A 24,125-nucleotide genomic window follows, 5' to 3' on the forward strand; every position below is an offset into this window, starting at 1 on the left:
AAGCAATTTGAGGAGACACACATCTTGAATCACAGTAGCTGGTTGGAACATGGAAAACTTTACTTACGATATATTGACGATATCTTTTTGTTATGGAGTGGACCCATTGAGACTCTGGTTGACTTTCTCAGAACATGGAACACCTTCAATGAGAGAGTGCAATTCACTTGGGATTACAATGAAAAATGTGTTCATTATCTGGATGTGGAGATACATAGAGAAGCAGACAAGTGGTCTACCAACATTTTCCGTAAACCCACAGATAGGAATTCTACCTTACACTATGAAAGCTTTCATCGTTTAGGCCTCAAGAACAACTTACCCTATGCACAACTGTTGAGAGTTAAACGCATTGTGTCCAATGAACAGGAGAGCAAAAAAGAGATGAAAATTATGTTAGAGAGACTACGGGCACGTGGATATCCTCCACAGATCCTTGATTTGGCTGCAGACAGAAGTGAGAAAATAAATAGGAGAGACCTCCTTCAAACTAAACCGAAAAAACACACAGATCGTGTGGTGATAGTCTCCAAATATTCAGTGATTTCGAATCAGTTTCAACGCATCATCCGTAAACACTGGCCCATCTTGACGATGGAACCTGATTTTAATGGACTGTTCAGCCAACCCCCTATGTTTGCTTTCACTAGAGGTAGAAACATCAAAGAAATCCTGACCAAACCCAACATCTCAGACACACAAATCACATACAAGGGTCTAAGACCTTGTTACAATTGTAGCAATTGTAATAACTGTATACAGGGGAACACTACCAACCACCCGATGAAAGGCTACCCGATTAAACTCCGAGTCAATGCCACCTGTAACAGCAGTAATGTCATATACCTACTGAAATGTCCCTGCGGGAAATGTTACATAGGTCACATCGAAAGAAAGATCCGTGTGAGGATCCTAGAACATAAAAGTAACATTCGAACCATGAACTTTAAGTCCACAGTGGCGACACATTTTCATGAGAACCAACACAATGCTGCTCAGTTGAAATTCCAAGTATTGGAACAAGTGAAGGTTACCCAGAACAACAAGAACACTTTACTTAAAAGAGAGAACTTTTGGATCCGATTTATGTCCACAATGGTGCCCCATGGGTTGAACGACTCTATGGAATTCTTATGTTACCTGTAACATGCTCCCATCATTTCTTGTTATTATTATTTGTTGATTACATGATTACTTCTGATATATGTTCTACCTTTTGGTTTATTTGGTTCTCTTTCCCTTCTTTTCCCGTTCCGTTTTTCATTATCTTGCCCGTTACAAGATGGCGACCACCTACAGGCTATACTTTGTTAGTCCCTCTTCGGTGTTGATCACCCTGTACACCCTTACACGCCCGCGTAGTTGTGGGCTCGGTTCACCTTTCTGATGCGGAACTCCGCGGAGTTCTAATGAAGTTCTGACACTGTAAGTACCCTTCCGGGACTTCATAGTTTGAATCGTCACATTTCACGATTGGGTGTGGGTCTGTTGTTTGTTTCACACTGCTAACACGCTATAACGTTTTTAGACACTGGGGGGTTACTTTCACTGGGTGACCTCTCGTCAGCTTGGGATTTATCGGCGTCAGTTATCAACTCAGATCTCTTGTTATTTCACGGGCTAGTCAACATTTTTCCTATCTTCGATTCACTAATTTACGGTTATAGCACCGTCTTTTTCTTTACCTTATCTGTCTGATTACTTTTCGTTTGATTGGAGACCTGTTAATCGCTTCTGTTTTAATGTGAAGATGAGGTTATGTAACTGATACGTAGATTTTTGTGTTTGCTTGTAGAGTAATCCCCTGAGGAAGGGCGGTGCCCGAAATGCATCGGGATTTGCTAATATGTGTCACATCGCATTATTCATCCAGAATCTTTTGAACATCGTGATGCTACTTAAACTATGAATTTGCAATAAGTTTAATAAATTTCACACGTTGGATGAACTACATGGTACTTTTGGAATGAACTTTTTGGAATGAACTTATGTTGATCCACAGATATATGGAATAAGACCGTCTGAGTCCCCCGAAGTTGTGCTCAGAGGTGCCCCTCCCCAAGTGGAGGAGCCTTGTATTAGTTCTCACAGATTCTTTCACTGTTTGGCCAGACAGTGTTACCTTTTTGAGCACACTACAGAACATTACAAATCTACAACTTTTTAGATTTACCTGCTGTGCGAGTTCCATTCTCTTTGTGTTTCTTGAAAAAGAACCAAACCAGGGTTATAGGAAACCAAATGGAAGAAGATTCTCTGGCTCTTAATGTGATTATCAAAACCTTTCACAATCCACAATATGACTCTGAGTTTGAAAACGTTAACATTACCTAAAAAACCATACGACCCTCAATAATGAGAAGAAGGGGAAGGAAAACAGAAAAGAAAAAGATGTGAAAGGGAGAATATACTGGAACAATTACTAGAGGAAAATAAAGAGGAAAGGTAGGAGAGGAGAGGGAAAAAGGACAAAAAACAAAGCAAGAAGTGACAGTACATGTCAACTGACGACTGTAATATGTACCGTTTAAGGGGAAAAAGAGGATAACAATAAGGAGTGGCGACAGATGAAGATGGCACAACTGACAAGGGAGGAGGCATCACGCCAGGATGCCAACATGACAAATAAGGAATGGGCAACAGAACTCCAATCAACTTGCAAAGGAATTGAAAAAGAAAACCAACTTGAAACAAGTGAGAAAACAAGCATCAAGGAGCAACCTGTAAGGGAAGCAATCATTAGTAAAACTGAGAACAGTTGCATAAAAGTCAGGTGAAAGAAGAAGGACAAGGAATTTCCATTGATGTTATACAGTGTGAGTGAATACATTTCCCTAGGTCTGCAGGGTCATTAAATGTAGACGTATTATTCTGAAATGTCACTTTGAAAAGGCATGGATAAAAAATACCATATTGTGCACCAAGGGCCTGTAGCGAAGGTCTTAGTTCAAAGAAGTCCTTCTGCCGTTTAGTCGTTACTGCAGAGACAACTTGAGAAATAAACAAGTTAGCACCAGACTAAACGAGACGCTTCTTAGACTTGGCTGCGTTTAACACTTGAAGAAGGTCTGTGAATTGCAAGAAGTAAGAAGAATCACTCCACAAGGTTTTGTTGGTCCTGACATAGAAGACAGGCGGGGACCCAGTCTGTGAGCACACTGGATGTTCAAGTTAGTCGAAGGAGGTAGAGATAGAAGTTTTGGAAAAAAGGACGTGAGAAAAGTAAACAGATCATTCACTTCAAGCCCCTCAGGAAGATCATATAGACGAAGATTATTGCATCTCCTCCAAAATAATATCTAAAGATACAGAAGTAGAAAGCTTAGGAGGAGAAGGCGGATCTTGCTTGAGGCGCTTGTTAGCCATAAGTACTGCTTGCCTCTTGGAAGTCGGCAAAGGCAATGGTGCTGACTGAGAGGTAGAAGACTGAGCCATATCTGCTGCATTGAGTGAACTCTCCATGGAGGGCACAGTAGACGAAGAGTCAGTCTTAGACACCTTGGAAGCGCTGCTTTTATTTAAAAGTAGTAAGCTTTTACTTCTCCCTATAGGTAGCCTTAAAGGCCGAAGTCGAAAAAAGAACACAGTTAACAGTAAACATATGTTTCCCTCCTCAAATCTCCCAAAACCAGAAAGACAGTCAGTCTGCCAGTTGCATAAATCTCAGCAAACCAAGAGGCTCAGGACAGGTAAAACAAGATATTACCAATAGCATGAGGGAAAAAGGCACCACAAACTTTTCAGTGCTGAGGAGATTCAAAATGCCCAAAAAACAAAATGGCAGCCGTAATGTTTGAACAGAGTTCAGGGGCACAAAGTAAGTGAAACGATTCAAAAAACGGAATGAAAAAAACTCTCACTCAATGCAGGATATGTTCCGATGTAATTACTTGCCCAATTCCAGTTTTCTTAGAGTCACAGAAGCCTGCTAACAATAACGGCGTTCCCGACGCGATACGGAGCTCCGAGGTTAGGCGGCCATCTTCGGCGCCGCCTCGCGCACTTCCCACAAATAAGGTATATTAACTAATACATTTCTTCAATTATGATGGTGTACTTAACACAACAGATACATAAGCAATAGTTCCATCAACCATGAGCAAATACAATTCCATTCCCAAAATGGAACAAAAAGTGCTTAGTACATTAAGTGACCACTCAGGGTGACCAACATCAACAAATGTTGCCCAAAAGTGTTACTGGTTGAGGGATGTGCTTGAGTGGTCGCTTGCGGAGGAGGTCCACATAAAAGCTAGTACGAGGGACGAGAAATTAGAAGATAATCTCGAGACCTGGAGGGAGCTCTGCAGATATTTAATAACTCTACAGGCTACTGTAAGTAATCAACATGAATTGGAAGCGAGTGGCAGTAGGACTGATTATGAGGAATGTAGATGCCCTTGAGGTGACTATACCTAGGCCTCTAGATATACTGCTACTGGTAACTGAAATTGTCTCACTCTATTGTTTTTCTTTATTTGTATCTTGCACTCAGATCCCATCATTTCGCCGCCCATAAATGTACACCGACAAAAGGAGCAAAGAATGGCAGTAAGGATTAACTAGTTGCACTACCCACACAATACACGAAAGTCACAGCAAAATCCTATTTGCATATGTGGCCCACCTCTTAGGTCCACTGCCTATGAACCCTAGAAATTGTTCTCATGCTTTCATAAGACGAGTGCTAGTCCTTCATTGATATGCACAGGTAATTTTTATTCAATCCTTCATAAGGTCTCTTGATAAAAGATGATCAGACAACACAGCCAACGCATTTCGCCCAAGTTGGGCTTCCTCAGGGCAAAGCTTCTTCTTGTTGAAATTATTGGATACCTCCGTTTTCTCTAAAAGTCCAGAACAGAGTTATCGACTTGTGAATTCGACATTGCTATACTTGCGATTCTCTCTACTTGAGTATTTGCCCTGAGGAAGCCCAACTTGGGCGAAACGCATTGGCTGTGTTGTCTGATCATCTTTTATCAAGAGACCTTATGAAGGATTGAATAAAAATGACCTGTGCATATCAATGAAGGACTAGCACTCGTTTTATGAAAGCATGAGAACAATTTGTTGGATACTCTCTATGTGTTTTTTGTTGCCTCTCTATTCTTCTCTTTTTTGCATAAATGTACACCCAATGTGTTGTTATTGTAAAATGAAAAATAAAGGTTTAAAAACAAATGTTGCCCAAAAGTGTTTAAATAAAAACACCAGCAACAGCTTTTGGATTGAACTGGTAGAGCAACAAAAGGTTCTGTGTTTATCAGTATATTTAAATGTATATTTGCTACAACTTTTGTTTCATTTAGCCTTTGTTATCTGCGTTTTTAACCCTCTCATACATTATATCTCATCATCAGGACGGTGAAGTATACGCCTGGGCACGAGAGTCTCTGATTTGTGATAATCAAAAATGATCAATGTAAATGAAAAGTTGCTGTACTTGGACTGGTTCCGAGTATTGAGCAGATGAATAATGTGGCCATCGTCGCCTCTTTTGATCGAGTCTCATCCCGGGTGGGAGCTTAGCTCCTAAACATGAATATCATTGAAGAAACAAAGACACTGAGAATCTCACCAGCATAAGTGCATAAGAGATTAACTATGGTTTGGGACAGGTCTTGACTTTCCATGACCTCTATGTTAGAGCTATGGATGCACAGGAAGAATGTCGACTATGTCTGCAAATATGAGTAGCTACACTAATAATTTATATACCACTTACTGATAAGTATTTATTACTACTAAATAACTTTTACTTTTTTTTTTAGCAAGTTTAGAATACCAAAAGACTGAGAAAAAAGGTGAGGGTTTAAACATGAGCAGAGCAGGTTCCATGCATCAGATGCCAACTGAGCTCATTGTCTCAAGAAGCTATATTACAAGAATTTTAATTTATTTCCTGCAAGATGCACAAAAAATATTGCAACAGTAACACACTATGCATACCTGTAATCTTCATATTACACACAGTGCTTTTCATCAACTGGAATTCAGTATTATTGATACGGATTATCAGATACAACCCCTGCCTATCAATCAACGTCAAAAGTAGGTATCTGATAGAGTGAAGAACTGAAAGCCTTTCCTCTCTCTGGAGCACGGTGCCATTGGTGGGGTTGTATTGCAGGTAGCAAGACGGATAGCTAACTGAGCTTGTGCAGAATACGTTCTCTACCCAAATCAAGTTCTTTATCTGCATATTCTCTTCGTTTACATTCACAAGAAGTTGTGCACAGGCCTGGACGCGAATACGTATGTGCTTGATGCGCGCACACCCACGTAGCAAGTGAACACGTGGGCTAGCTCTTCTACTTTTTCCAGAAACACAGGCTTTTTTTTGTGAAGAGAGTAAAAGAAACATATTAAAACGGGAAAAAAACTATCTTGGTCGTGTTTTATAGAAGGCAGAGTAAACTTCGGGAGATTATTACTTGGTAAAATCAAAGGCAGTACGGAAGAAGAGCTTATTTTACTATTTATCAAATTATGCCTTCACCACAAAGGAAATTTTCAATATGGAGAGCCCGCGTCGTGCCGCCCGTCTTCCACTCGTAATCATATTGTACTCAGTAACCCGTTTAGGCTGAAGATTTTCCCTTCCATAGAACATAACTTGATAGCATTATGTTCCGCAGAGCAAGTAATGGCATGATAAGTAACTCCATAAGCAGGCGGTTTCTACCTGTCAGGAGGCGCGCGCGCTGGCCTCATTGGCGCGTGGAGCCCGGAAGAGCGCGAGAAACGAGGTTACAGCCAGCAGAGTAGTATTAAAGAGCTGCAAGTGGCAGTAACTCCTACGCAAGATTTCAGAAGGTATTCAGATAGGCCTGTAAATGTCATATATTCTAAGTGATTTGTTGCAGTTCTCATCAGGAATCATGCCCTGTTGGTAGGGTGAGGCTGGTATAGGTGTGAGAGTGCTGTCCTTAGTGGGAGAATGCTACTATGTGTGGGAGGTGTGAGTGCTTCCGGTACTCAGTGGCTTGTACTCATTGTCTTGTAGTCTGTTAAAGGCGTGAGAGTGATGTCTCTATTTACGTTGCTTTACATTTCCACCATAAGAGATTTTAGAGTTCTCTTTAGGCTTTCCTTCAAGGCCATGGCTCAAGACACACTGCATACTTTATTAATGATTGATGAGTTTTGCTCATGAAGTGACCCTTAATGGTGTGTTTTCCCTAAAGAAGCATTAATCACCCTAGCATTCTATTTTATATATTTTTCTAAACCGGTGCCCAGTGACTGCTAGCAACTCAACCACACCCTCCAACCGTCGGGCACAGGTCAGTGACCCTAACGTCATGTGCCCAACCAAGCACCAGCTAAGCCAGTGATCAGTCTCAGTCATTTTCCTCTTTAAACTCTGAAGACTTGTGCAGAAACTCAGGGCCAGAACTATCATTGGACTACATTGTCCTTGTTTCAGATTTACCCAGCCACCATGATGCAAGAGTGCCTGTGTTGGCGCTAGTATGAGAGCACAGTGAGAGAGCAGAAAGGTGTCATATTTTGGTAGATAAGGTGCAATCCGGTCCTCTCCATTTGACGCAGTGCATCACAACAAGTTGTCGTGCTGTGTTATGCTGCGTCAAATGATGATCCATCTACCCCTCCTTTTCTGCTGCGTCCAAACCCACATAAAGAGTCACTGAAGCAGTTTCTAGAGGATGTGTTCGCTGGCCGACATCAGTACCAGCTCACAACATCCTAAACCACTCCTGCGCCTCTGCATTTGACCGCACAGTGTGCATGTGCAGCATAGTGCCCTTCAAATGTAGGGCACATTTGTGGCACAGTGAGCTTGATGAGGGCATCTGCTTCACCTCCATGCAGGATTACTATTCTGTTCATGTGTTAAAGAGCACATGCTAGTGCATTTATAAACGAAGGCCATTCTCGTGCATAGATAAACCAGCATAGGGAAATATAGACCTTGTCCACCTCTCTCTTTGTTATTGGGAAGGAGGTGCAGCAGCTCTAGTGGAAGCCTCGTAGTGGTCAAATTAATGTATATGGTAACAGAGCAGGGAGCACACTGCAGCATCACAGCTCGTATTATACTGCAACACACACCACCCCTAAGCCCACTCCATAAGCTCTTATGTCATATTTGGATCTGGCAGCTAAGTTAGGCGTATGGGTCCATACCATATCAAGAAAAGTTTGTCTAGCCTTGTTGATTCTAGCATGCGTGGCATGAAGTAATCTTGTAAAAGTGTTTTATTGTCAAATCCCATTCCAGCCAACGGAACTTGTAGAATCACAGCAAGAGCCAGTTGGGGGGGGGGGGGGGGGCAGATGGTGGAAGAGCTACATTCTTCTTGGGCACTGGGCAGTAACAATGCACCTCCATCGTAGTTGATGTGGTAATGTGGGAAAGGATTTATGGGCGACAAAGGAAATCTAGGAGTATTGGGTCAAAATGTGACAATTGGAGTTTTTTGCCTCTGATATCCGAGGGCCAGCTTTATTTTGAATTCATGCTGAGCAGTATGTACAGCACTATGGCATTTTAGTCTAAGACAGAGGGGCCCACTTCGTACTTAGGGAATTAGTATGTTTTAGAAACTGAAACCTATGGAAACCACACACAACACATAATAAATCAATGTCTAGCAACTGATTTTACATTTAAAGAGAAAAGGTACTTTAACCCCTTAACAGAGGTCGTTATTTCGCCGGAGTGGGCGGGGCCGCGTCGGCCGTTGAACGTTCGCAGCACCAGCGAAGTAGTGCTCATGACGGCCGACGGCAGCAGGGAAGGGGTTAATTCATGTATAAGTAAATACTAAACACAGAACTACAAATGTACACAATGGAAATCAGACTTAGCATGATTCATGATGTGCCTCCCTATGGGGATGACTCCATTGGGACCAGATCGTACAAGCTGGGGGCATGAGTCTCCAACCGTATACATTGCCACATATTGAGCTTCAACTCTGGCTCAGATTTTAGCGACTTTAAAACAAATTCAAGAAGGACACACACATTGTGCTTGTTATGATTCTTGGTGTGCAGTTCATTGAAGACTTTGAGTCAGTTTCTGAGATTATTTTAGGAAACAGCTTGAACTAAGCATCTTTATTAGCAATCACAAAAGAAGCTAGCCATGATTGGACCACCTAAAGGTATTCTGGTGGAGCAGCGTCATTTTTGCTTCACCCAATATACATAATTTATATGCATTTATACACTTATATACAACATTTATATTCAAGTGTGGTTTAACTTAGTTGTTAGAAATTGGGGTCTCTAGTTGTCAGTGGCATACACCCTGTCCAAGCAGGGGCCCCTCCTTCTAGTCAGGATAAGGGATTACACACCGAAGAAAACTCCAGTTCTACCCCTTGGTACCTTGGCACGAGCAGTCAGGCCTATCTCAGAGGCAATGTGTAAATTATGTGTTCCTTAGCACACACAGTAACACAGTGAAAACATCATAAATGGATACCACACCAGTTTAGAAAATAAAGTATCTTTATTTAACCAAAACATGACCAAAACGACAAAAATCCAACATAAAACACCCAAAACTTAACATTTTAAAGGTCTCAAGAAATTCTATCCATAGAACTCTATGGATGCAGTGATTTTACACAAAGACCTCAGCTGCGTTAAAATCCACTAACAAAAACAGTTGCAGAGGGAAACTCCAGAAAACACAGCAATGTGTTGGGTCCTGAGTCCCTGGGCAGGCGAGGTGGCAGTTCTGCTGCACGCAGGAAAAGTGTTGTGTCGAATCCAGTCGGTATGGGGAAACAATGCGTCAAAATCCAAGATGGTTCTGGTCTGCGGGTGCTGCATGGGAAACCTTGGGGCACAGGTGTGATGTGTGGAAACCCAAACATGCTGGAGGTTGATGTGGCGGAGGAAACAGGTGCTGCATCTATTTCTTCAGCCTTGGTGCCACGATGCATCAATTCTTTCAGCTGCATTAGGACCTGCATCGGAGTCAGTGCGAGGGTCTCAGACTGTGGAAACATAGAGCCGCATCAATTTTTTCGATCGCACAGCAACGGTGCATGGAAATTTCTCCTACACAGCAGTGCTGCATCAAAAAGACAGCACTGGAAGGGTGATATGACAATATGTAAGTCTTTTGCAGCTTTATGTAGCAGGAACAACCTGCAGGTGCCCAGATCTGGATTTGGCACCACAGGGCAGGTCAAAACTCCCAGCCATGGAGTTCAGGGATGCTGTGGATGAAGTCTTTATTGGACCTGGGACTTCAAACAGGAGGCAACACACAGGAAAGGGGAGGTACTTCTCCTAACAGTTCTTTAACTCTTCTGCTTGGCAGAGTCCTCAGTTTCAGAAGTGTTCCAAAAGTCTATGATTTTAAGTACAATACTTATACCTCTAATGGCCTTCGAAATAGGCATTCTTCAAAGGATTGTCTTTGCAGTGCACAAGTTCTAGTCCTGCCTGGTCTTGGCTCCAGACATACTCCAGGGAGGTAGAGGCAGCATTGTGAGAGGCCAGGCACAGCCCTATTCAGGTGTATGTGACAACACCTCCCACCATTCTACCTCAGGAAAGCACATCAGCCTAGTGATGGGTCATCAGGACATGCAGGGAACACCTCAACTCCCTTTGTGTGACTGTCTAGAGTGAATGCACAAACAGGCCGCTGTCAGTCTAAACCAGACGTTGATTCCACAGGCAGGAAGAGGTACAGGTTGCTTAAACAAGAAAATGCCCACTTTCTAAAAGTGGCATTTTCAAACACACATTTTGAAAACCATGTTTACTAAAAGATTCGTTTTTAAATTCTGAGCTCAGAGAACTAAAACTCCAAATCTCTAGCTATTCTCAATTGAAAGTTACAAGTGTACAATGTTACAAGGCAGCTCTAATGATAGCCTATGGAGAGCTAATTATTGTAATAGTGAAACATGAAATTGGCAGCATTTCACTTTCAGGACATGTAAACAAACCAGAACATGTCGTACCTTTCACATACACTGCACCCTGACAATGGGGGTACATTGGGCCTAACCCAACTAACACCTCCGTTGAGGAACCCAATGTTAGGATTTGATAACACATTTTTCTAAATCCCCTAGATGTGTTTATTAAACACTAGTCTCATGGGTCACAGTGTGTTTTTTTTTTATTTAAAAAAATTAATAAAAATTAAGGTTAAACCAGGTCTAGTCTCACTCTTACAAAATAAAGTGAACAAAGAGAGAGTACCTCACGGTAGCAGCACCCAAGGGGGTTCCTGGCAGGCAATTGCCAGTTTAACCACTTCTCATCATCGGCCACTCTCTCTTTGTTGTGTGTAAATAAAAAAAGAAACAAACCATGTGCCAATTCTCCCAAATAATAATCATGTGGTGAAAGAATAGTGAACAGAACCAATATGTCCACTATTCACAAACTGTATGTATGCACCCAGAACCCCTGTGAAAACCAAAGAAGTTGTTTCATCAGTGTTAAATTGTGGTAAGGCTTGCTGGCTGTTCAACTTTATTCCAATGCTGCAAGACCGCCCAAATAAAAATGGTTACCAATATACCACGATTACTTTCTTGTTGCCAACATGTTTTGTTGCAACTTCATCAGGGCAGTGTGGGGTTCTGTATTCTCAATCTTCACTCTTATGAATTTACAAGACCTGTAGTGACATTTAAAAACAATAACAGTGATGAATATATATTAGCCCTCTGCAAAGGGCTTGATTGGAACCATGATATAAAACCACACAGACTAAATGAACAATATTTTCACTATTACCTGATGGTTGCCAGTTACTGCATACCTACAGCCATCAAAACGCTGGACCCGTGTCACTAGATCACGTGTCCTCCAGTGGCTCATTCAATGTCTGGCCCCCTGTAGAACAGATCAAATACACAGCATAAGGCAGACCCCAACGTTAGGTATACACACTCACCAATGTCCACAGCACCCTCGTGACATGGTTCCCGCCCCCAAAATAATTGCACTCCCTCACTGGTGTAAATTTGGAGTCTTACATAAATCTTAGTTCGAAACACCCGTACTTCTTTCAGAATATCAGGCAATTGTGTAAAAACATACCCGGCTCATCAAACAAGCTGGATTTACCTTCCAACTGTTCTAAGCCGGCCACGGATGCTCACGACCCCCAACGACCTCCTAGGGGGTGGGAACAGGAACGGGAACTTCATCCGTCAGTTAAGCGACCAAGATGGGTGTCTTGTAATGGCAGCAGAATAGGAAATGCAACGCTACTACTCTAGTTAAGTCGAGTGCTTTGATTGAGTGGGACTGGGGAAAGATGCAATAAGTAGATGGGTAAAATAGAGTTGCGGGAAGAATAAGTTGTGTTTGAGTTTAGGATCAGGGTGAAATGTTGTGTGAGTGAGATTATGTATACATGTGGGTGAGTGAGTAAAAAGGAAGAAGGGGAGTGTTGATACCGGGCTAGTTGGGAGAATGTCGAGGGTTTTTTATTGATAGTTATGTAGTGGGTGTAGGTAAATAACAATAAATGCGGGAATGTATGGAGGGTGTTATGTATGTGGAAGATGCTTTTTGACAGTGGCATATAACTGGTAGTGGGGTAAGCGCAAGACACAAGGTTGGCGGGGCACATGAGCTCAGTAGTTGCGAGATACTTAGGTTTAACTGTAGGATATGTGAGAGGTAATATACGGGGAAAGATAGTAAAACCCACCAGTATTATGATGTACATTGATTATGTTAGAAATACAAAAGGTTTCTCAAATGATATGGAGTTACTCTATAAATTGGATTTTATATCAATGTATTGCTTTTGATGATGCTTGATACTTTAAAATGGTAATATTGGCCATATTATTTGTTATTTCAGTGACCCCTAATGAAGGGCACAAGAGGTCCGAAATGCATTGGGTATTAAAATAAAACTACACTGTCTGTGATGAAACTTGCTTCATTCGTGTTCTGTGCAAGCGGTTCGGATGGCCCAGCCTTAACATGAGAAAATTGGAAAATTGGCAAATCCACTCCGAGTGTGGAGAGAAATTGTTTAAAATAAATTGAATGAAAGGATGCAGAAACTGGATTACATTGCAATATTTGGATTTACTTTGAGGAGTCTGTATAACTGCCTACGTTAGGCAACTTTAGCTGTGCGTTTGGCAGGGGCGAGACCGCGCCCCTAGTCTGTGTTTGTTAATTATCCAGGTGCTGTGAGGGCTTGGTACCCACCGTAACTGCACGCTAACAGCGGACAAATGGTACAAGTTTGAAAAATGGAGAAAATGGTGTGTATTCCTACTCCCGAGAATACTTTTAGATAGCTGGCATGTTTTTTCTCTTAACCATTTGGTGCCTGCAGCCTGTTACTGAGTCACATGACTAGGTGTAGCTGGCAGTTGGTCTTTTGTATATTGCTCCCAGACAGTGAAACAAAGAGAAGCTAGGTGCTGGCAGTATGGTCCACTCTGAGTTAATAAGGGGGAGAGCTGTCACCTACCACACTTTCACACCTGAAAGGCACTTGCTGAACACTGTCACAAAGTGTTTAACACTAGTCTATTATGACCCCCAAACAATCTAAGGCCAAGGCAGGCAGCAAAGGATGCCTGAGATCTCAGGGGGTGATAACCTCTAGAAGCTTCCTCCAATTCAAAGTAAGTCCCAGGTATAAATATTGGACTCAAAACACAAACCCTTCTGTATACATCTGGACCTGTGGATACTCGGCAAGAAAGAAGGACCGCTGTGCTGCTAAAAGTATTGCCACCCTCATAGACTGATGCTCTGAAGGAATTGTACCCTGTTGTGCTTACCTGTTGCTGCCTTCCTGCCTGGGTGAGAAGAGCTGGATCTGCATCTGTTAGGCTGAGGGCCCAAAGTGACTCCAAGGGCTAGTTGGATGGCCTCCTGACTAGAGCCTCAGGGACAAAAGCCTCCAACAACCTTGAACATAGGACCTGGAATCTGTCATGTGTGAGTCCTACCCTGCCAAGTGGTGCCACTCCAGACCTGCACCCTTGAAAGTGGGTCTGAAGGTGGTCTGCCAGCATATTTGTAGATCCAGCAGAACCCATGCACCTCCTCTGCTCGGTGGCAGAATCTCGTGCAGAACTGATGCATCACCTCTGTTTAGAGAGTTCTCCAGACGCACAGACTTTGCACCAACTTCATAGCCCACATTGGAAATGCCACCTGTTTGAAACTTTACAAACACAGGCCCTCACATTGCAAATCTCTCATCAACAGTAGCCTCAATGGCAGCACACGTTCTTACATCGCATTCTTGCAGCTCTTCGGAACTGATGCAAGAACCTGCATCACCGTCAAGGCTACCTACTTTGAAGTTAGCACCTGGTATAAATATTTGACCCTCAAACCTAACTATGGAAGACTTAGTAGGACAGCTGTACTGCTTTAGTCAAGAAAGACTGCTACTCTGCTGCCATGGTACTCTGCTTCCCTGCTGCTTGCTGCCATGCTGCCTGAGTGAAAAGGACTGGATCAGCATCTTGAACCAAGGATGGCCAGAGTGATTCCAAGGGCTCAAACCTTGACCCAGTCCTGAGGCGGAAGCCGGGAGCTGGAGGTACTCGAAAATATTTTAAATTGAACAAAATCCACTATTTCCTTGCTCTGTGTGGTGTCACTGTTTTCTGTGTTTTTAAGACTACACACACTCACCGAAGCGCCTCATTGCTTCAGCGCACAGCTGCCCTTGAGCTGACGCGCCCACCTCGCGCTTCTCAGCTGCCGCCAATCTCCCAGGCGTGCGCGCTGACTCCGCCCCCTTCAGGCCACGCCCCCTGCTGGCTATACTTAAACCGCTGACTTCTAGCGGCAACGATCAAACCTTGACCCAGTCCTGAGGCGGAAGCCGGGAGCTGGAGGTACTCGAAAATATTTTAAACTGAACAAAATCCACTATTTCCTTGCTCTGTGTGGTGTCACTGTTTTCTGTGTTTTTAAGACTACACACACTCACCGAAGCGCCTCATTGCTTCAGCGCACAGCTGCCCTTGAGCTGACGCGCCCACCTCGCGCTTCTCAGCTGCCGCCAATCTCCCAGGCGTGCGCGCTGACTCCGCCCCCTTCAGGCCACGCCCCCTGCTGGCTATACTTAAACCGCTGACTTCTAGCGGCAACGATCAAACCTTGACCCAGTCCTGAGGCGGAAGCCGGGAGCTGGAGGTACTCGAAAATATTTTAAATTGAACAAAATCCACTATTTCCTTGCTCTGTGTGGTGTCACTGTTTTCTGTGTTTTTAAGACTACACACACTCACCGAAGCGCCTCATTGCTTCAGCGCACAGCTGCCCTTGAGCTGACGCGCCCACCTCGCGCTTCTCAGCTGCCGCCAATCTCCCAGGCGTGCGCGCTGACTCCGCCCCCTTCAGGCCACACCCCCTCCCTCCCTTGATATGTGCCTGTACAGGAAGCGCAGCGGACGAGCGCAGCGGGAGCGCCGTTTGCGCGCCGAAGGCGCGCCTAAGGCAAGCCCGTCTGCGCCCGTCATCGCCAAGACATCGCCTCTCGCCAGACCCCCTGGCCAAATACCATCACCATTCCTCGCCTATGATAGTGAGACGCTTCAGAGCTGGAACCCCGGACGATCATGCGTAAACATTACAGGTAAGCCCGGACTCACTTGCCTACAATGCCAAACCTGTAGCTTCTCCACTATGAAACCCCACGCCGTTCAACAGCTTATAGGTCCGGATAAAACCTCCTCCATCACGATACTCCACCTCAATGTCAGATCACTAGTTAAACATCACCTGGAGGTTAACTCCCTAATACTAGACGAAAACCCAGACATCCTCTTCCTCTGCGAAACATGGCTTCGCGATGGCACTTCCACCATTCCCAATCTCACTCTACCTGACGACTACTTCATGTCGGCCATTAATAGAGAGGGTAGAGGAGGCGGTCTCGCAGTAATCCACAAAAAAACGCTCTCATGCTCTTTTCTTAAGGAAGACCTGGCAGACTCTGAATGCGCCAACTTCAAAATTACCATAACTCCCAACTTCACTGTGTCGGGACTTTACATTTACCGCCCACCTGGCCCCTCTTCAAAATTCATTGAGGCCCTCCTTGAGTCAACAACCTCTTTAATCACCAAAAACCCCAACTTCACCATTCTGGGAGACCTTAATCTCCATTTTGACTTACTCAATGACTCCACAATCAAAACACTCCTTGCAGATCTCTCTGCACTGCAACTCAACCCCTTCATTTCCACTTCAACCCACTTAGCCGGCCACATCCTAGACCCAGTCTTCTCCAACCTAGAAGAACTCACCTCAGAACCACCCCTTCCTATGGGATGGACAGATCACTCCCTTATTAAATTGACCATTTCGGTCAACAAAAGCAGGCACAATACGGCTCCGGCCAGCCGTTTAAAAAGACCGTGGCACAAACTGTCTCATGAGGACCTACACAGGACATTAGGGGACTTCCACCCTGACTCTAACGCTGACATCAACGTTACCTACAACACGTTTCACGAGTGGATTACGGGCGGACTAGACAGCCTTATCCCTGCAAAATGGACAAAAGGCCGCAACTCGCCATCAAACCCCTGGTACAACGATGCACTCAAAAATCTAAGAAAAGAGTGTAAAAAGGCAGAACGCCTTTGGCGTAGGAAATACAATAAAGAGGACAAAGATAAATACCTTCAGCTACAAAAATCATATCACAAAGCCATCCGTGCTGCACGAGCTGCTTTCTACGCCGATAAAATTGAATCTAGTCCCACCCCTGCGAAAGAAATTTTCAAACTCGTACAAGAACTTCAGAGCAACAAAACACCCCCCCCTACGATCTCCTCCGAGCAACAATGCGAGGAACTTGCTAAATTCTTCGTCGATAAGGTGCAGAAAATCTACACCTCCTTTCCCCAGCATGACCCTAACATCGTCAGCTATCCCTCTGCCTCTCCCAGCTACTCGACCCTGACCCACATCCCAGAAATCTCCAAAGACATTCTTATCAGACTTTGCAACAAAGTCAAGTCTGGCTCCCCCGCAGACCCCATGCGCCCGGTTCAATTCTTAGAATCACTCAACTTCTTCCTACCAGCGCTAACCGCCATCCTGAACCTCTCCTTTACTTCAGCGTGCGTACCATCTGCCTGGAAGCAAGCGTGGGTTTCGCCTATCATCAAGAAACCCACCCTAGATCCATCTAAACCGGAGAATTTTCGTCCTATCTCCCTGCTTCCATGGCTTTCTAAACTCGCTGAAGCACATGTCAACAGTACTCTTTCCCAACATATGGTCAAAAACAACATTCTGGACCCATCACAAAACGGGTTCAGACCAGGCCATAGCACTGAGTCTGCTCTCCTAGCCACCACAGAGCACCTCCGGACGATCCTGGATGCCGGTCAAAGTGCTGCGCTGATCCTTCTGGATCTCAGCGCGGCCTTTGACACGGTATCCCATGTCATCCTTCTTAGACGTCTGGAGGCCTTTGGTGTAAAGGGCCATGCCCTGGAGTGGTTTAGATCCTTCCTCGAAAACAGGTCCTTTCGAGTCTCTGCCCCACCCTTTCTATCTAAACCCCATCCTATTGATCAGGGAGTCCCGCAGGGCTCGGCGCTAAGCCCCTCTCTTTTTAATCTTTATGTTCAGCCTCTGGCGGCAGTGGCCAAAGAATGGGGCTTAACATTAGTATCGTATGCTGATGATACACAATTGGCCATTGCCCTCTCAGATGGACCCTCAAACTTTTCCTCTAATTTTAAAAACGGACTCTCCGCGGTCGCCCAATGGATGACCACAAACTGTCTACAGCTCAACGGCGGAAAAACAGAGGTGCTCCTCCTCGGCAAAAACACCAGCCTTTGGAATGAGCACTGGTGGCCGTCCTCCCTCGGTACCATCCCTCCCCCCAAAACCGTTGTGAAAAACCTGGGTGTATGGATGGACGACTCACTCAACTTTCAAGCCCACACCAAGAAAGTTGCTGGCACCTGCATTGGCTTACTGAGAAGCCTCAGCCACATACTAGGCTTCTTTGACGCAAAGACCCGACAGCTCATCATCCAAGCCACCATACTCTCGCGTCTAGACTACGCCAATGTACTCCTTCTCGGCGCCAACAAATGTGAGCTAGCACGACTCCAACGCGTGCAGAACTCGGCCGCTAGAACTCTGATCGGCCTGCCCCGCAGATGTTCAGCCAGAGCAACCATCAGGAATTTGCACTGGCTCCCGGTTGACTCCAGAATCAAGTTTAAGACCCTCATCATGACCTTCAAAATTCTCAAACTTGACACTCCCCCTCTGCTTCAACCCCTTCTCACTCCCTATGCGCCGTCACGGAACCTAAGATCTTCCAACCAAAACCTCCTCTGTGTCCCACGCATAAAACTCTCCCGCATGGGCGGACGCTCCTTTAGGTTCCTGGGACCCAAGATGTGGAACGAACTCCCACATCATATTCGCGCGCTGGACAACCTTTCTGCCTTCCGAAAGGCAGTGAAAACTTATCTTTTCCCTTGTCTCTAAACCCGCCTCTGCCCTTAGGCCTTCTTGCTCAGGATCGGATCTAGGTTTCAGCGCCGGGACGCCTCATTGCCGAGGCAGCTGTAGCGCTTCAACAAAACATTAAGATAAGATAAGATAAGATAAGGGCTGGTTGGCTGGCCTCCTGATTGGAGCCTCAGGGACAGAAAAGGCTCCAGCTGCATTGAACCCAGCACTGGGACTCTGCTGTGAGACTTGCTCGGAAAGTGGTGCTGCTCCGTTCTTGGAGCCTTGGAAGTGGGCCTGTAGGTGCCCTGCCAGCACAGCAGTGGTCCAAGCAGGAGCAATGCAGTGTGGCACATTCCCTTGCAGCCTCTTTGTTAGGAATGGGGGCCCCAATTTGGTAGTGCCTTGCACCCTGTCCCAGTAGGGGCCCTTCCATCTACTTAGGGCAAGGGAGTTGCGCACCCAAGATAACTCTTGCTCACCCCCTTGGTAGCTTGGCACACACAGTCAGGCTTATCTTAGAGGCAATGTGTAAAGCATTTGTACAAACACGTACAATAACATAGTGAAAACCCTACCAATGAACATCGCACCAGTTTACACTCTTTATCTTATCCAAACAAGACCAAAACAACAAATATCAAACATACAACACTCAAGATATCACTTTTTAAAGGTTTAAGCAATTTTGGCCATAGACTCTGAGGATGCAGTGATTTTAGCACAAAGTAACTTTGATGCATCAAAATTCATGACGAAAAACAATTGCAAAGGAGAGAAGCATTGAAAAACAGTGATGCGTCGATTCTTGTGCCCCAGGGGAATAGAGGCATCAGTTCAGCTGCATGCAGGATAAGTGTGTGGTTGATTCCTTACTGCAAGGAGAAGTAGTATGCCAAAATCCATAAGCGGATATTTTCTGTGGGGGGATGCGCTGGAAACTTGGTGTACTGGTGTAATGTGTCGAAAATCCGGATGTGCAGGGGTCGATGCTCCCAGCCATAAACAGGTGCTGCAGCGATCCTTTAGTGGCAGTGTGGCGTTGCAATGGTTTGTCAGCCTTACAAGTGGGACTGCGATAGAGTGGGTGTCTTGGATGTCAGAGACACGGTGCTTAGGACTCGAGCTGTGGCGAACTTGGAGCCACTTGAGTCGGCGCAGCATTGATTTTCCCAGCCGTAAACAGGCGCTGTGTCGATCCTTTGGTTACAGCGTGGCAATGCATTGTTTTTTTAACCACATGGTAAGCTTGTGGCGGGAAGACAGGCTTGGAGGGTCGCCTGATGAATTTTCTTCTTCTTTCTGCAGCAAAGCCACCTCTAAGGTCCCAGAACTGGAATTGGCACCACTTGGCAATTCAGAACTCCCAGCAGAGGAGTCCAGGGTGGGCAGGTGAAGCTTTTGATAGCCCTGAGACTTCTTAACATGAGGCATGCACACACAAAACCTTGGAGAATCGTCTCAAGCAGGGTACAAAGCAAAGTCCAGAACTTTTCCTCTCCAAGACAGAAGCAGCAACTGCAGGCCAACCCAGCAGAGTAACACACCAAATGGGCAGTACTTCTTCTGAGATCTCTCCAGCTCTTCCTTGTGACAGAGTTTCCTCTTGGTCTAAAAGTGTTCCCAAAATATGGGGTTGTAAGTCAAATGCCTATACCCCTTTTGGTTTTTGAAGTAAGCATACTTCAAATGGATATTCTTTGTAGTGCACAGATCCTGCCTTGCCCTGTCCTCGATCGAGACACACTAGAAGGGGGTGGAGGCAGCATTGGGAGAGGTCAGGCAGAGCCCTATTTAGGTGTCAGTGACAGCTCCTCCCACCACTCTAGCTCTAGGAAGGCCCAACAGCCTGGTGATGGGCATCAGAATATGCTGTGAATATGTGTGACTATCTAATGTGAATGCACAAACACCCCGACTGTCAGTCTAATCAGACGTTGATTCAACAGGCAAGCAGAGGCACAGGATTGTAAAGAAAGAACATTCTCACTTCCTAAAGTGGTATTTTCAGTCACACAATTTAAAAACCAACTTCACAAACAAATGTGTTTTTAAATCTTGAGTTCAGGGAACCCACATTTCAAATTTCTATCTTTTCCAAATTGAAAGTTACACTGGTAAAGGGTAGCAAGGCAAATCCAATGATAACCTATGGGAGAGCTAGTCCTTGCAATAGTGAAAAAGGAAATTAGTAGTATTTCACTATCAAGACATGTAAAACACACCAGTACGTGTACTACCTTTCACATCCACTTCAACCTGCCCATAGGGCTACCTTGGGCCTTCTTTAGGTGTGTCTTACATGAAGTAAAAGGGAAGGTTTGGGCCTGGCAAATGGGTGCACATGCCAGGTTGACATGGCAGTTTAAATCTGCACTTGCAAACACTCCGGGGGCAGGCCTGTGACATGTTTGCCAGGCTACTCATGTGGGTGGCACAATCATGAATAACAAATCACAACTACCATTTACCATTTACACTAGAGAGCATATGCATTTTAGAACTGATTAGCAGTGGAAAAAAGCTCAGAGCCCTAAATCCAACAATGACAGGTCAGAGGAAATAGGAAGAAGAAGGCAAAAGAGTTGGGGAAAACCCTTCAAAGGGCCAGGTCCAACACTTGGAACTGCTGCTGCACAACCCATTCCCGTCTCAGGACCTCACAGCTCCTCTGAAATGCCGCTGTGCAATGCATCCTCAACACAGGACCTTGCATCACAGCTGTGCAGCTCTTCCGATCCGCCACTGTGCAATGCATCCTTGATGCGGGAGTTAGCAATGCTCCGCAACCAAGATTTAAGGTACTTTGTTCAGCCGGCAAAACTTTTTCCCTGTATTGGCCCAAACTCCATCGCAGTCAGTGTGAACTTGTGACTTTGTCCAGGTCCGGTGTGACTCAATAACCACAGTTGCCATTTTGTGCTTTTAAATACTATTTTCACTTAAACATTTAAAATTGTTTATATCCGGTGCTCCTGATTAAATTTTTGTTGTTTCAGTCTCATATAATTAATTACATTTTACTCTATTTTTCTAAATTGGTGTGAGATTTTTGTCATGTTATGTTTTCACTTTATTACTTTTTATGTTCTGCATAACTACTTAACACATTGCCTTTAAGTTAGGCCTGACTGTGTCTGTGCCAAGTTATCAGAGGGTTAAGCACAGGTTAATTTGGGGTTGTTTGTGATTCACCCTATCAAGAATTGTGGTTGCTGCTTTAGTAGGGTTCCCCCTAACCAGTATCCAAATTTCCTAAAATGTTCATCCGTAACTTCTTGTCACAGTGGTTGATTTATGAAACCAATATATAGCCATGTCCGACAGACCCTTCTGGTCATAACGATATATAGGGTTTGAGGGTCCAGCAAAAACACACAATGCCCAGGCCTAATTCCTGAGCTGCACTTTAAAATGATTTTTCTTTGTGCACTGTCCATACAGCAATTGTTATGATAAAATATAAGGAATGGCATATGAGTTTGAAGGAAGCCTATGTATGGTGTAAACGCCCTGTTTCAATGGGCTGAAGCTGAAAGTAAAGCCTTACACAGGAAAGAGGCCAAACCCTTTCATAAGCATCACATGGCCAAGAGCTGGGATACCATCCTGGAGAATGCGAAAATACCTGTCACTAAAGACATGCTAACCTAGTAAACTCCTGTCTCCCCAGTGAGACCTCTCTTTGGAGCTGCCACTCCCAATCAGTTTGTCCCACACATCGGAGAACGACCATCCTGCCACTCACAACCCTGGTCCCAGGCTTCCTGAGTACCAATATTACTATCAAGTACATACCACCCAGCTCCCTAATACCACATAGTTTGCTGATAGCCAGTTTCCTCTTCTCTGCCCCTTATCATTTCTCTTCCTAGTTTTATAAAACACAGTACTCATTAGATGGTGTCTGATGATCCTGCTTGCAACTGGAAGACCTGAGTATTGAACATTAATGAACACATTGAATACACATGAAATATTAATACCGGATTGGAATCCTGTTTGAGTCATTTCATTAGCCATGTGCAAGGATCACCCCCAGGCGTAACCCCAACAGTTCATAAATGGAGAGGTAGCCTCAAGGACTGAAATATCACGCTGTATCTACTGTAATGTGTTAAAAGAAAATGCCAATACAGTTTTGTTAAAAAAATGAAAGAAACATGTATTTCTGAAATGCTCACAAGATATTGGATTTAGGAAAAGTGGTTATTTGTACACCTCTGACTTTGAGGTAACCCAAACTATCTTGTGATTCAGAGGGCATTTTGCTAAATATAATTTTTTTACACTCTCAAGATCCATTTTGAAGCCAACATGCAGAGAAATCCCATTGGTAATAACATATGTTCTACTGTTCTGTGTTCCCACATGTCTCCCAATAAAGACTATACTCCAGTTGTGTGGCTTGGCCTAGTGCCAGTGACACAAAATACATCATATCTGACCCAGCAGAATCCATATGTTTTTAAAATGTGGGAAGCTGTGGATTTTAGAACCTAGCACAAATCCCCCAAGGGAAATTTACCATGCCTGGATATTTCTGAAAACTACTAGACGTGCAGGCTTGTCCAGTGTTGTGTGGCTTCTCACAAGGTTTTTTAACCAGAAATCTTTGCAAACTTCATACTTTGGATAAAAACATATGTTTTCCTCATATGTCTGTTAACGCCTTAATCGCAGCGGTTTTTCCGCCGCGGTGCGGGCTTTCTGAAGAGTGGCCGGGGCTCCGTCAGCCGTTGGCCAACGGCAGCACGCAAGGGGGTAAGAAAAGTTCTGGAATCTGCAGGAAGCCACAAACTTCCTACCACAGAGCTTTTCCCCAAGTTTCCCAATATAAGCCATATCTTACTTGTTTACGTGGGCCTTGTGCCCACAACAGGAAAGGGCTAAAAATGCAATATCAACAGATCAAATTTTTCTAACCAAAAGCGATCATTTTTTGCAATATTGATGGCTGGCGAATTTGGTCCCGAGCTCAAATGGCAACCAGGGAAACTTACCAAACCCACACATTTCTGAAAAGTAGACACCCGACGGAGTCCAGGGTGGCATGGCTTGTGTAAGTAAGTAAGTAAAGGGCTTTTAAAGTGCACGAATGCTGAGGCGTCTTGCCACTGAAGGAAGCAAGAAGAGCAGAGGGCGAGCGTCAGGAAATGCTTGAAAGTTATCAAGAGGGAAAGAGCAAGGTTTTGGCCTGATTCCTGAACTGGGACATAGATGGAATTAACCTGATGTTGAGGGAAAGTTTGTTCCAGAGCCTGGATGCCATGAAAGAAATGCATCTGCCTCCCATCTGGTTTTGTTCACTGGTTTTGATAATCAGACCCGGAGGGGCTAAAATTCCTTCTCTTATATAGGAACCAGACCCTTAGTTTGTCCTGGATAAGCCCGCTGCTTCGCTACGTAACGTGCCCATGTTTTTTCTAAGTTCTTGATTCTCAAGATGAGAGGTTTGCACCTCCTGCTATAGAGCAGTGAGGCTCTTCAATAACGAGGTCAACACCGCATTGGTGTCTATCGTTTAGGCTGGGCGTCCAACTTGGGCTTGACAATCTGTCAGGTTGTCAGTAGCACAAGAAGAGGAATATACGCCACTAACCTTTTCGCAGCAGCCAGCAGGAACGATGTCGTGAAGAGTAGCCTCCCTCTTACCCTGAGCACTATCTCCCACAATGTTC

The sequence above is a fragment of the Lissotriton vulgaris genome, chromosome 11 (assembly GCF_964263255.1).
Source record: "Lissotriton vulgaris chromosome 11, aLisVul1.2, whole genome shotgun sequence".
In the NCBI taxonomy this organism is placed as follows: domain Eukaryota; kingdom Metazoa; phylum Chordata; class Amphibia; order Caudata; family Salamandridae; genus Lissotriton; species Lissotriton vulgaris.